Raw genomic sequence first — 16,284 nt, 5'->3', positions numbered from 1 at the left:
AAACCAAAACTCTTTCCTTATGGCACTGATTTTACACATATATTTTTTAAAATTTTTATGACTTTTATGATACATAATATGTACCCTTTTCTGATGGTCCACACACAAAAAGAAAGAGGGGACACCCAAGAGTTGGACGCTCCTTGTCTTGCCATGTTTGGATAATCCTTGACTAGGTATTTGACCTAGATAAAAACTCTATCATATATCTCTATTTAAAATAAATTTCTTCATAACATTTTTGTAAAAAATAGAGAAGAAAGAGCCCTTTGGGGCATACAAAAATTAGGGAGAAAGAAGGTTGGGGCATGGAGATACAATAGACAAAAGACTAGGTGTCTAGGTGAGAGCAAAGAGAAGAAGAAGAGGGTCTTCTTCTAGGGTTGCTGTATTCCCCTCTTTCCTTCCTCCATCTTGAGTTTTCTGAGAGTATCTCAGATCTAAAACTCCTTCTCCTACTTCTCATCTTTGGAAGAGTCCTAATCAAGAAGAAGGAGGTATCTGATCGACCATCGAAGAAGGATCAGTGCAGTACTAGCATACTGTACTGATTTTCTAGACCAGAACTTCTAATCGTGATTTGTGGGCTCGTGTGGACGACTCCTAGAGGTCGGACGCATGTGCGGCTCGTAACATCATCCTCAAGCACAGATCAGTAAAGTTAGAATGTCTAACTTGCAAGGTAATAGATCTGATTTATTATATTTTACAAACATTAGATGTAGTATAGAAACATGTTGATATGATCAACATATTATTCTTGCTCTTTATATTTTAATTTTTGATTTAATATCATATAATAATCATGTAATAGGATCTTAGATCTAGGGATTCTCTAATTTTATAAGATAAATTTTGATTTATTTTAGTCTTCCACTACCTGATCTTGAAAAAGCTTCAAGATCTAACCCTGAAACCCTAGATCTGGTTCCTTTAATTGGTATCAAAGCCTAGGTTGTTTATTATATGATTATTTATACATGCTTAGTTTATTTCTTAGATTAGATCTAATTTATAATCTAATTGTTAAACTTAAAATTAAAATTTTTAGATCAATCACGAACTGTAGGTTGTCCTACTGTAAGGTTTACCCCTTACAGTGCAAAGGTTATCCTAGTTCGTGTAGATCTATCTTTAATCATAAATTTATAAGATGTGATATAGATTAAATTTATGATTTATTAGATTTAAAAAATATTTAAATCTAAAATAAAATCTCTTTGTTAATAATTCTCATGCAAAGAACCATCATATATTTGTCTGAAAAATTTGCACAGTTTAAAGTTGAAATTGTTTCAATTACATGAACCTGTTTAAATTAGATCTAAAGTAGTTTCATGCTTATTTCACTTGCATTTTGATTATGAATCAAACATACAACTTGGTTGGTAGAACCATATTATAAAAATATTTTACAAACATGAACATTATTTTTGAAAAGTTCCAACCCTCAGCCCAAAACTTAATTGAGAATTAAGAAGTTGTTTGATTAGGTTCTAGGATTGTGAATTGAAGAACCTAAGACACAAACCATAACACATTGGGTTAATGGGTTAGTGGGAATTAGGTCCATTAATTGGATTAGACCTAAGGTTAGATTAAAGATGGACTTAATTAGAGAATTGACTAAATCTAATCAATTATTGTCTTAGATTAGGTCAAGGATTCTCTAGATCAATTATAATAGTTGTAGTTGGTCAAGTCCATGTCTTTAACGTGAACCAAATGAACTTGATTTTTGGCTAAGCGGTCTAGCACGAACTGTTAGGTTGATCTAATCGAAACTAATTAAACCAGTTGGTGTCTAAGATAAACCAGATCGGTGGTTTTTAATTGGCAGCCTACTTACCTGGCCATTTCTGATGGTGTCTAAGACAAGCTTTGGCAGACCCTCCCACTAAACGAACTTACTTGGCCTCTTGGTGAAATTATATTTTGATCGGATCACTTGACTATTCGAGCCGACCCATGTCAGCTAGGTAAATCAGTGTGACTGATTTAGGTGCTCCTAGACCAGCCCTTTTAATGGTTTCCCTTAAGCTGACTTGGTGAAGCCAGTAGGAGGATCATGGTAAGCTGGTTCATCTGACCTTCTCCTCTAAATCAATTAAATTTTCTACAATTATTAGGTCCTTAAACTGAAATAGTTATGGTGATAACTAGATCATAGCCTCCCATTAAGTGGATGATAATGGGTCCATCAGTTGGATAATCATTGGAGGCCCAAAGGCTTGGTGTTTATCGGCTGATGGAATTGTCATTCATAATATAATTTTTTGACTGCATCTTTCTAAATGATGATTAGATTAGCCAACCAAAGTTGGGCCTAATCATTTATTGGCTAGATGGGCCAAGTATAGTCATGTTAATGGTTGGACCTAACCAGACCTTTTCAGTGGAGGCCAAAGCCTATTGATTAGGGACTAGGGCAAAATTTAAATTACAAGAAATTATTTAGAGAAATAATTGGTAATGAACGTACCCTTAGATGTACATGGGTTGGCCAACCAAAGTTGGGCTTGTGTGTAGTCTAAGTAGATTCTAGTACCCACTAAGGAATTAGGATAATTTCTTGAATTAAAAGTAGAGGTTACCAATTCGAATAAAATAGTGAGAGAAACCTTTTGATTAAAGTTCAAATCTTTAGATTTAATGAATCAATTACTAATTAGGTTATAATTTTTTTTGTGCAGATATGGCCACTTTCCTATCGCTCAGATCATTGTTGGACAATGATAAGTTGGTGGGATCCAACTTCGGTAGCTGGTACCGAAAGTTGAAGATAGTCCTGGAGCATGAACGGATCCTATATGTGATAACGAATCCTGCACCTAAGGAGCCAGCTGCCAATGCACGTGGAACAGTCAGAGATACTTACTAGAAGTGGCTTAGTGACCGGACCACGGTGCGCTGCATCATGTTGGCTGCCATGAGCAACGAGTTTAATCATAGATTTGAGACGGCTCAGCCAAAGGACATGCTTCAAGTATTAGAGGATGCCTTTGGCACACCCGATGACATGGAGAGGCACAAGACTAGTTGTGCCATCTTCAACGCCAAAATGCGGGATGGTGCCTCTGTCACTGATCATGTATTGTACATGATCGAGCTGATGGAGCATTTGAGCAACCTCGACTTTTCCTTGCATGAGCAGCTTGGAAAAGATGCAATACTAAACTCGCTGCCCAAGTCTTATCTCCCATTCCTCACTCATTATAGAATGTCAAAGCCTGAAGTAAACTACCACGGGTTTCTGGGGTTGCTTCGAAATTTTGAGAAGGATCACCAACTCTACAAGGAGTCGGTAAACTTAGTGGGAGGTTCATCTATTGGTTCTTGACCCTTTAAGAAAGGAAAGAAGAACAAGAAGAAGAAAGTGAAGAAGGTGCAAGTTCAGGCTGGGATATCTGTGCAGGGCCAGACCAGAAAGATCAAGCCCAATAAGAGTCAAGCTGAATGCCTCTTTTGCAAGAAGCGAGAGCACTGGAAGAGGAACTATCCTCAGTCATTGCCTCCCTAGACCCGAACAGACAGAGAAAGAAGCAAGCTGTTGCTAGACAAGGTATTTGTTTGATAACTCCTTGTAATTTCTCTATTTGTGATATAACTGATTGGATATTGGATACCGGTAGCCCTTACCATATTTGTAATTTATTGCAGAGGTTGCAGGTCAGTAGGAGATTCGAGCAAGGCGAGAGGTTCCTGAATGTTGGAGATGGAAGACTAGTTTTAGTTCTAGCATTAGGAATCTTGAAACTTGTATTTGAGTCACATACCGTTGTTCTTAATGATTGTCATTTCTGTCCAAGTTTTTTTTTAAATGTTATTTCTGTAGGCCTTCTAGCCAAAAATGATTATGAAATTTCAATAAAAAAATACGTTTGTAATATCATTATGAATGGTGTTACTATATTTTGTGGATATTTGAACGATGGTGTGTATATGTTATCACAATCTGTTAATGTAGTCTATTCTATTGGCAAGCACCCTAGATGAGATAGTGTATCAGATATCTACTTATGGCACTGTAGGCTAGGTCATATAAACAAGAACAGGATAAACAGGTAGACTCAAGAGGAAATCCTCGAAGTCAGTGATTGTGAATCACTTCCAACCTGTGAGTCCTGTCTTCTTGGTAAAATGATCAAGTCACCTTTTACCGAAAAAGATGAGAGAGCTACTGAGCTCTTAGGCCTAGAATATACTGATGTATGCAGGCCCATGAGCACAAGTGCTAGAGATAGATATTTCTACTTCATCACTTTCACGGATGATTTATCCAGATATGGATATGTCTATCTGATGAAACATAAGTTGGATTCATTTGAAATGTTCAAATGATTCCGAAGTGAAGTAGAAAAATAAACTGAGAAGAGTATTAAAACTCTTCGGTCTGACCGAGGAGAGGAATACCTTCTGGTGAGTTTCTCACATATCTTGGAGAGAATGAAATTCTCTCCCAATGGACTCCTCCAGGAACACCACAGCATAATGATGTGTCTGAATGGAGAAATTAGATTCTGTTAGATATGGTCCGATCCATGATGGATTTTGCCAGCTTGTCGATATCTTTCTGGGCATATGCACTCGAATCGACCTGTTATCTGTTAAATAAGGCTCCAAGTAAGTCTGTAATTAGGACTCCATATCAGATATAGATAGAGCGTAAGCCAGTACTTTCACACCTTAGGGTTTGGAGGTGCTCGACCTATATCAAACGGTTAGTTACAGATAAACTCGAACCTAGGTCTGACAAATGCACATTCATTGAGTACCCCAAAGAGATCAAAGGATATTTTTTCTACCATGCTGATGAACAAAAGATGTTCGTCAGCCTTAAAGCAACCTTTTTAGAAAAGGAGTTCCTTAGTGAAGAAACCGTTGCCTCTAAGGTTGAACTTGATGAAGTTCAACAAGTAGAAGGACCGACCCAATAGCTGAACCTGAGTCAGATTTGGTTAGATTAAATTCAGAGCCTAATATACCTGCACCATTAAGATGATCCAGTAGAGTACCGCATCAGTCGGACAGATACTATGGTTTCTTGGTTTGGGATGGTGATCCCATCAAACTTGATGAGAACGATGAGGATCTGATCACCTATATGGATGCAATACAGAGACCTGATTCTGAGAAATGGTTTGAAGCCATAAAATTCAAAATGGAGTCCATGAAGGTCAACGATGTATGGACATTGGTTGACCCACCTGAAGGGATTAAGCCCATTGGGTGTAAATGGGTCTTCAAAAGGAAGAGAGACGCAGACGAAAAGATGGAGACCTATAAAGCCCGTCTGGTTGCCAAGGGGTATCATCAACATTATGGTATTGACTATGACGAGATGTTCTCCCCTGTGGCAATGCTCAAATTCATTCAGATAATGCTTACAATAGCTGTCCATCTAAATTATGAGATCTAATAGATGGATGTAAAGATAGCTTTTCTAAATGGAGAGCTGACCGAAGAGGTGTATATGATACAACCTGAGGGGTTTACATCCACAGATGAATCCAAGGTGTGCAAACTTCAGAGATCTATTTATAGATTGAAGCAAGCTTCTTGGAGGTGGAACATGCATTTTGATAAGGTGATCAAAACGTATGGCTTCATTATGAACGGAGAAGAGCCTTGCATCTATAAATGGGCAAATGATCCAGTTGTGGTATTCCTTGTCTTGTACATGGATGACATTCTCTTAATCGGGAATGACATCCCTGCACTACAGGCAATAAAAGTTTGGTTGTCATCGCAGTTCTCCATGAAGGACTTGGATGAAGCATCCTATATCCTAGGGATGAAGATCTATAGGGATAGATCTAAAAAGATGCTTGGGTTATCCTAGTCCACGTACATAGACACTGTGCTGAAGAGGTTCAGCATAAAAAATTTCAAGAACGGCTATCTACCGATAGGCCATGAAATTTTTCTCTCTAAGAAGGATTGTCCGACAACTCCTGAAAAGAGAGAGCGTATGAGTAGAGTCCCATATGCTTCGATTGTGGGATCTATCATGTACGTCATGACATGTACAAGGTCAGATGTGGCATACTCACTAGGAGTAGTGAGTAGATACCAACCTGATCCTGGAGAAAACTACTGGAAAGTGGTTAAAGCCATCCTTAAATATTTGAGAAATACTAAGGACCAATGGTTGGTTTATGGTGAGTCAGATCTGAAACTTGTGGGATTCACAGACTCTAGCTTTCAATCTGACCATGATGACAGCAGAAGCGTGTCGGGTTATATCTTTACTCTGAATGGTGGAGCCATCTACTGGAAGAGTTTCAAACAGCATACTGTGGCAGAATCTGTTTGTGAGGCAGAGTACATCGCAGCATCGAATATCGCAAAGAAAGCTGTGTGGCTGAGAAAATTCATCATCGAGCTCGGAGTAGCACCTTCCCTTGATGGTCCAGTCCTACTCTACTATGACAACACTGGTGCCATAGCTCAGGTGAAGGAACCCAAAGAACACCAGTGATTGAAGCACATTTTGCACCGCTTCTACCTGATCTGGGAGATCGTGGATCGAGATGACGTCAACCTTCAGAATATCTATGGAAAAGAGAACCTGGCCGACCCCTTCACTAAAGCTCTGGCAATAAAGGAGTTCGACCACCACAAGTTGAAGATGGATATTAGATACTGTGTCGAGTGGCTTTAGAACAAGTGAGAGTTGTTGGAAAATATATTCCAAAAGCCAATCGTCAAGCTGTTGACGGTTAAGCAACCTTGTATTGTAATTGATTTGTTAATAAATAAAATATATTTTTGATCACAAGTTTTCATCTTCTAATGAACTTCGTTGTTGTGATGAAGTCCTTAAAACTATTTAGGTTTGATAAAGAAAGGATTTATCGATTAGTCCTTAAAACTGTTCACGATCAAATGATAGGCTATTAATAAGGACGACAGCTTCTATCGAGCATAGGTCACTGTAGGCCATATGGGTTGGTTGTCCTCTTAACCAAGGAGTGTGGAGACACTGGTATGTCATACAGGTGAGATGTAACGATAATCAGCATTGAACGTGACCAACTCCAGAGCATTTTGCTGTCGAGAATATCTCTGATGGGATATAGGTATAAGTGTATTTAGACCTGAGATCGCCTCAGTGACTTGCAAGCAACTCACTGTGCTTTGGTACTAGACTAACTGAATTTCTAATTCAGTGATGGAAGGCTTCTGGGTACAGTCAAGTACTTGCAAAGTCGGAGTGTGATCAAGATGGGATTGACCACTCCAAGAGTTGGAGAAGAATAAGTCGCTATATTTCAATTTAGCAAAATCTTGGCCAGGATAATCTATCATATAGATTTGATATTTTGAAATACAATGTGGACAACCTGATCAGAGTTGACAGTTGAACTCTGAGGTGTCCTATGAATATTTTGGTCAAGGGGATGAATTATATGGAAACTATATTCGCATGGGTTCTAAGGATGTTGTTCTATACATTCGACCTATCCGACCGTCGGGTACCATTGCTAGATGGTCACTTCGATTGATACAAAAATTTATTTCTATACTACCGACTTAGGTTTGGACCTATGAGGTCATACACATTAGAGTTCATGATCCGATCGGATGGTTGATCAATGATTAAGAATCATTCTAGGGTTAAACAATCAATACGATTGACATTTAACCTAGTGCAAGTGTTGCAGGAGGATCGATTAGCAATTTGATTGTTAATTGACTTAATTTGATTAAATCAATAGGTTGAGATTAAGTTTAATTAAATATAATTTAATTAGATTTGGTTTGGGCTTGATTAGATCAAGTTCAATTAGTTTATTGGATAAGCCAAGTGCAAGAAAAAACTAGTCGTAGTTCAATTAGGACTTGGGTCAACCTAATTTTTAATTTGATTAAAAATTTTAATTAGATTTAAATATAATTTAATCTGATTAAATTATTTTCTTAATTGGGTTAAGATCTATTTTAATTAGGTTGATTTGGTTTTGGTTTGATTTGATTTGAGAAACCAGATTGGAACAAGACAACGTCGGTAGCACGCCTACACATCTACAACGATGGAAGACCTATGGACTTAATATTTATAGAGAGTTTTTGATTTAGATCTTATCTAATTAGTCATCATATGATCGATCTAACTGGCAAGGGCTAAACCAGATTGCTAAGCAATCTAATTCAAGACCCAATCTTCCAAATTGGCCAGATAAGTGGAGATCGGTGGGGGTCTCCCCATTGCCTTCCTAAGATACCAATAAATTGATCAGATTGGCTAACGAAAGTAATTAAATAATCACATCTTATTAACTTACCTTAGACACCAATAGGTTGATTGAATAGAATTGGTTAGCTCAAGTGAATCAGGCTCAAACCAACGAGCCAAATTAGATCCTTAGGTTAATCGATTCTACATATGTGATTCAATCGATTTGATCAATAACAATTATATGATTATTAACTTAATTAATCTGATCCTAATCAATACTTGGTTTGATCAATTATTTAATCAAATTAGGCCCATATGACTCAAATCAAAAAATTTAGATGTAATCCTATTACATGACCTAATTTTTGATTTTTTCATGACCAAAACCTTCATGCACAAATACAAATTTTAGATTCTAAAATCATGTTTGAGATCAAAATTTTTTGAATGAAAGTAAGTTTTAAGACATGAAAATAATTTTCAAGTTTTGACACACAAACATATATCATATATATGCATATAAAATCAGATCTAAACAAAATTTCAGATCTAGGCATGATATCATATATTTTATATACTAATCATGGATCAGATTAAAAGTAAATTTATGATCTAAATATGTACTCATCTATTACATATATGAATCAAAATTCAGATCATATAAAAATTTCAAGTTTTATGCATATATTTGTGATCACATGAACATAAACTAGAACTCTTTCTAAATCAAAATTTAGATCTATGCATGCAATTATATATCATCTATATGTCATAAAATTAAATTAAAAATCAAATTTTAAATTAGAAGATCCTTTTATATATCTCATGTATCAAAAAAAAATTGATTTTGAAATCTTTTCAAAAATATGCATGTCAAAATTCAGCATATGAAAATCTATAGCTCTGATACCACTATTGAAATTTGAGATTTGGTGCATACATATATATTTCAAAAATTTTATTTTCTAAATATCATAGTAGAGAATAAGATTAAAATATTTTTAATCTAAATTATGTATGCATAAATATATAAAATCACATGGATCTATCTCATATGCTGAAATTGATATATGCTGAAATTCAGATTGTGATCAAATCACATACCTGTTTCATAATCTTTTTCTTCGAATCTGAAACTGAAAGAGAAGAGGTTTTCTCTTAGCCACACAAGTGTCCAACCTCTATGAGTATGCACTCGGGATCAGCCTGGGACAACCCTCTTTAATCTGAATTTTGGTTCTCCAAATTTCAATCTGCTGAATCTGAATGAATCCTGGATCACGATCAATGCTTGATCTTTTTCCTTGATCTTCTTCTTCTCCTCTTATCTAGAGTTTCTTCTTGCTATATGATACTACCAGATACTAGAAACTAGCAAGAAAGAGGCATCCAAACTCATTTAGGTGTAGAACTCCTTGGGACGTGCATCCCAAGGAAGGGGTGTACAGAACACACAAGAGAAAAGAAAGGGAAAGGAAGAGAGGGCGTGGGGAGAGCCTTTGGATGTGAAGGACTACTGATTTTTATACTCTAGAGACCTTAGGGGAGGTCCCTTTAAATAGGCATAAAGATTGAATCCTATTCAATCATATAATACACGTCCAACTTGCATTAGGATTCCTATTAACTTAAATTATCCAACTTATATTAGGAAGCCCATTAGGCACCAACTATTAGAGCTCTTTCACCCATAATTGGATACTCTCTTTTGCACCGAAGAGACACCTCATATGAGAACTAAAAGCCCTCAAATCAATAGACACACCCAAATTGAACAATTCAAAGTGGCGCCCCATAATAACTATCAAGGAGATTCATAAGGGACTTGCACTCTTAATTTATGTGATCTATAACCTTAGACACCCAACAATTGGAGTCTCATGAATCTTATTCATACAGATAATCAGTAGATAATTAAGTTAGAATTAATTTATCAAATAAGTAATCTTAACTGAAAGAGAAATTGTGTCCAACCATGTGCTAGCAAGGTTACCATGAACCGAATAGATTTTTCTAAATCCAATTAACACTTTATAAGCTCAATTACTTATTTCAGATATGATCTCTTTATTATGTGATCTCATAAGTTTAATTCAATCTAGTAGTAAAATATACAATAATCTCTGTCATCATATCATTGAAATTCTTTTCAATAAGTCAGAATAATTTCACTCTAACTCAACAAAGATTATCGATCCAGAACAACTCTAGTGAGCTCTCACAATCCACTAATGATATGTAGCAATATGTGGTGGTAATCCAATATAGCTGAAATGAATCTCTAGATGTTGTTAACGTATGATTTAGTCCCTCTATCGTGAGTCCCGACTAGATGGCAGGTCATGGATAAATCATCAAACCTCAACATCAGTCATATGATAGATTGATTAGCTCAAGTCCAGTTGTGACTTCTATGAAAACTCTTTTTCATCAATCGTACTGTTGTGGTCATAGACTCTTGGACTTAGCCTCTCAAATTTCATAAGACTACTCCTCTTTATCAAGATCAATAGATCCTATCTTAATGTGCATCCCACTCCTACAGTGGACCAACTGTCGTCAATATCCACTATAAGGGCTTATTGAGACCCATATTTATGTGTCAATTAAACTCCATCAACCTCACTACGAGTAGTAGTATCATCTCAAATCAAAGGATCAGTTACACAACTACAGTATCGAGATAATTACTGATGATTGAATAGAAATTCAAGTGATCTCTTGTATAGTCACACTCAGTGCTAGTTGTTCTCTAACAACCATCTGCACTTATCATCCTGTGTCTCTACATAGTAGATTAGAGATCCATCTATCTCAAAAGAAGTGATTTGTACGTCAGACTATCTGGATCTATCACCATCCTCATGATGATCCTATGATCGGGAGCCTTTAAAAATTAAATACATATCTCTAATTCTCAACACCTTAAAAATATATATCGAAACTAATTTCATGGATAATTCAAGGATATATTACATTTGAATGAAAAAGAACTTACCCCTTTTATTGATCATATTAATATATTAAGTACAAAATTGTACCCTAAATATATTATAATGTATCAGCCATATTGGCTTCTAGGACATACATCTAATAATTTCGTCACAGGCATAAAGTTTACCACAGGCTCATCGCCATAAGCAACTACCTTTGTAACACCCCATAAAACATGCTCGATAAAACTCAGATGCTGATAAGCAGTTTTAACACATTTCAAACCACAATGTCATGTTATTCAAACCATATATATATACATACATAAGCTGTCAAGAAGATCATTCCTGTTTCCATACTTGCATATATGTATATAAGCTATAGAATAATAGAAAACTTTCTTTTCAAAGTAATTTTTTTATTATAACAAAAATATAATGAAAACACCAAAGTTAGATGGAATTGACTCACCTCCAATGGCTACCATCTCATCACCCTGGTGCTTGACTTACTCAAAGCACACCTTAAGAGCCTTCTTCCACTCCTATAATATTAGTAAACACTGATAAATACAATACCACATGACACATGAACAAGACTATGCAAACTTTGCTTTGGGCTGCTTCTTTAGCTCTTCTTGCTTTTACATTTTATTCTATCTTGCTTGCTTTAGTTTAGGTTTAACTAAATCTCAATATAAACTTTAGAACTTCTAACAATTTGACTGTTTTTCACTTTCAGCATCTATCCCAAATTCAGCCATCACAAAATTGCAACCCCTTTGCTGAAATAATTCAGACATCATTTAACTCACCATAACTTATTACCCGATTTTGTTCTGTTTTATCCTATTTTAGAATTAGCTAAACCTCAACTTGTGCTAAAAAATTTTCAGCAATTTAACTGTGTTTTATCATTATAATTTATCTCAAACTTAGCCCACACAAGTTCCAACTTATTTGCTAAAATTTTAGATGGGTTTCATTAAAATTCTGCTAACAATAATTACCCTCAAATTCTAGGTTAAACCCATAATTTAATTTACCAAAACATCAAATCTAATACTCATTATTCAAGATTCAATTTTGTTCTAGCTTAAGGATTAAAATTCTTACCTCAACTGATCAAAATTCTGCTGAAACCAACACTTGTTCCTTGCTTTTCCACAACCAGCAAATTTCAGCAACTTTTCCTCTTTCAAATCAAAATCTCTATTTTCAGCTGAATTTTTCTTATTTTCTAATTGAAAACATGATCCTCTCTAGCTCCTCTCCCTCTCTATGCTTTCTGATTTAACTAAAAAATTAAATCTACAGCAATGAGAATCGGTGGATAGGGCTTTGGAAGGAAAAATAAAATAAGAACCTGCTTGCCACTTGTCGACCTTATAAAAGACCAACAATCAATATTCTTTGCTGATGTGCTATCAAAAGAAATTTCTTCTATGTCTTTATGTAACAAGCTACTGAGTAAACCTTTTAAGAAATCTTTTTAAAAATTAAAATTTTGAAATATATGGGACCCACTTATGTTTGCTGACTTTCTGCAGCAGAGCTAGCTCGCTTGAACTCCGAGTCAGCTCGCCATACACTACCACCAATAATATATACTAATTCATGTAAATTCTAATCTGATTTAATTCTCCAACTTCATCTCTAATTAATGGTTCATTTCAATCCAATTTAACTCTAGTTAATTCTGGATTTTCAATTCCACATAAGCTATGAATCTTTTCATCAACCCTAAGCTGATTTTTTTTTCAACTTACTAGGCAATTTAGTCCCAATTACACTATGTAACTCTGCTATTTCTTACTATTTCTTCATACTACTAAGATTTCAATACTAGGACACATTTTCTTGCCTTTTTTCTACACTGTTCAAGTTTAATCTTTCGAAATCATTAAGCAATTCTCGACAACTTTTTTCCTCCAAATGACAAAATATTCACTACTCTTCTTACTCTATATTTCTGAATTTATACCACAGAACTGCCATGTATATCATTTAAGACATCCTTATAAATATCAACTCATTCAATGCTTAATAACCACCACAGTTTAACTTTAATGCCATTGTTATTAATCTCATTCCTCAATCACTTTCCTTCTTAACTAACAACAAGATTTATACTTTATTAATACTAATCAATTAATATCCAAATACTCAAGTATATTATGAATGAAATGCTATGCCATACATATAAATGAATGCTTCATATGAATTTCAAGTTTCATATATCACAAGTCACAATATTCTCAGTTCGGGGTGTTACAGCACACCTTCTGAAGGTATGTCAGACTTGCTTATTATAGAAAATAATCTTACCATTTCTTTTACTTCCAGTTAGGTTATAGACTTTAGTTCTGATGCTCATTTATACATTTCTATGCAGAATCTTGAGAAAAGTAGGAGGCTAAGGGAAGGAGAAATGATCGTACGAGTCAAAAACAGAGCATGAGTTGCTACTGTGGCTGTGGGGATCTATCTTCTGCGACTACCATCTGACTTTAGTTTAATTCTTAGAGACTATTACTATGTTCCTATTGCTAATAGAAATTTAATTTTTATTTCTTCTATAGCACAGGATAACTATGTAATTAATTTTCATAAAGACTACTATATGATTTATTTAAAAAATAAAATGATTATATGTGGTTTCTTAATTAACAATCTCTATCATTTACATATTAATATATTTATGAATGTAACCGAGTAGAAAGTGAATGCCATAGGATCTAAAAGATCTAGAGATAAAATTAATCTAAAGTATATATAGCATCTTAGGCTAGGTTATATAGGAGAAGAAAGGATTAGGAGACTAGAGAAATATGGACTTTTAGGCCCATTGGCTACTGAGTCATATCTGATCTACGAATTCTGCCTTCCAAAAAAAATGATGAAGCTACCCTTTGTGGGACAAAAGAAAAGGACTATTAAGATATTTGTCCTGGTACATAATGATGTGTGCGGCCCATTCGATGTATCGGTCAGAGGAGGTTATCTCTACTTTATCATCTTTATCAATGATTATTCATGGTACAGATATGTATCTAATGAAACATAAATTTGAAGTCTTTAAAAAGTTTAAAGAATTTAAAAATAAAGTAGAGAAGCAAACTAAAAAATTTTTTAAGGCTCTTCGATCAGATCGAGGAGGCAAATATCTTAGTAGAGAATTTTTAAGTTATCTCAAAAAATATAGCATAGTCTCATAATGAACTCCATCTGAAATAGCTTAACTCAATGAGACTTCAAAATAGAGAAATCGAACATTATTAGATGTGGTACGATCTATGATGAGCTTCACTGACCTTTCTTTATTTTTTTTTGGGTCATAGTTTGCTTACAGCTAATTATCTATTGAATAGGATTTTCTCTAAAATTATTTCTACCACAACATATGAGATATGATATGGTAAGAAACTGAGTCTGGGTCATCTCAAAATTTGGAGATGTCCAGCCCATATCAAAAGACTATAGACGGATAAGTTAGAGGCCAAATCTTTGAGAGCTCATTTTATAGGATATCCTAAGGAGTCTTTAGAATATTATTTTTTTCTTTTAGAAGATCACAATGTGATTGTGAGTCGATATACCATCTTTTTCGAAAAATAATTCATTCAAGATGGAAGTTGTGGGAGATAAATTGGGCTCGAAGAGCAAGTCTCTGAAGAGCGATGAGTCTTAGAACCTATAGAATCCATTTAAGCTTAGCCAATACTCATATCTCCTCCACCTCATAGATCTAACAGAATTTTTCATCCTCCTAAAAGATACTTAGGTATCATTATAGAGGATGTAGAGAAAATATTCCCCATATGAAATGGGGCACATGGAGACGACCGCAAGACCTATAGCAAGGCAATATCAGATATCGACTTGGAGAAATGGTTTGAAGCTATGAAGTCAAAGATTGACTCAATACACTCAAATCAAGTCTGGATCTTAGTGGATCCATCAAAAGATATAGTACCTATTGCATGTAAGTGGATTTAAAAAAAAAAAAAGTTCGATGAAAATATAGAGACCTTTAAAGCAAGACTCGTGGCTAAAGATTATAGTCAATGCAAAGGCATTGACTATTAGGACATCTTTTCGCTAGTGGCTATGCTAAAATTTATTTGAACATTGCTTGTGATTGCAGCATGATGAACACTTGAATTAGGTCACTAGAGGTACTAAATATTATAATAATTGATATTATTTTATAAAAAATTGATGCTCTCTAGTCTATTTTGTAGGTGATTGAGAGTTTAGACTCATACAATTCAAATTGAACTCAAATCAGATCAGATTTGAGTGAACCAAACAACCAGCTCCCATTCCAGTATGAATGCGACTTAAAGATCAAGGGTCAAGAAGCAACTTCTCCAATCAAGGAATCAGATTAGAAGATAAATGGAATCAAGTATGAATATGACTTAAATCTTAAGGGCTCAGATTAAAAGATCACTCTTCATAAAGATCTAGTTTTAACGCAACTTATTGATCAATAGAGGAGAAGCAATATGAAGATCTAAGGGTCCTTATTCATGCTTCCACCTCTTTTCTCATGAAATCCTAGAGTCTCCAATGTCTAAAATCCTCTTGAAACCCTAGCCTCCACTCTATAAATATATGCCCCCTTTCTTTTCCAAAGAGACATCAGCCTCCTTGTGGGGATCATCTCCCTCTCCTCCTATAGCCTTAGGCTCCACTCCATAGTCCTTCATGCCAACCCTGTCTTCCTTGATTTTTAGCCAGTCATAGGTATAACCTTTTTCTCATAAATTTTGGTATCCCAAGCCTCCATCAGTCCCCTACAATTCATAAAAATCTCACATCTCAAAGCCTCCAAAAGTCCTCCAAATCTTTCTCTTTTTCAGCCCTACAAACTACAACCTAAAAATTTCAGCAATCTTCTTCCATCTTTCAACCTCTTTCAAACCCACTTCCCTTAGCCTATTCTCCATCAAATCTCTTTTTCGTACTACTGAAGGTCTTCACCAAGTTTCAAGAAAGAAATCTCTAGAGTCCAAGATGAAGATCGTAGTGAAGAATCTTCTAATAGCTGGCTAGACGTCACATCTCAGAAAACATTTGACTACTTTTAATGACAATATTTTTATTTCTCTATCTTCTTATATTTTCTTCTTATTATGTAATAAAATATTTGACTTTTTTTTT

Source organism: Elaeis guineensis, chromosome 15, assembly GCF_000442705.2.
Source record: "Elaeis guineensis isolate ETL-2024a chromosome 15, EG11, whole genome shotgun sequence".
In the NCBI taxonomy this organism is placed as follows: Eukaryota; Viridiplantae; Streptophyta; class Magnoliopsida; order Arecales; family Arecaceae; genus Elaeis; species Elaeis guineensis.
Note: the sequence above shows the minus strand (reverse complement) of the source record.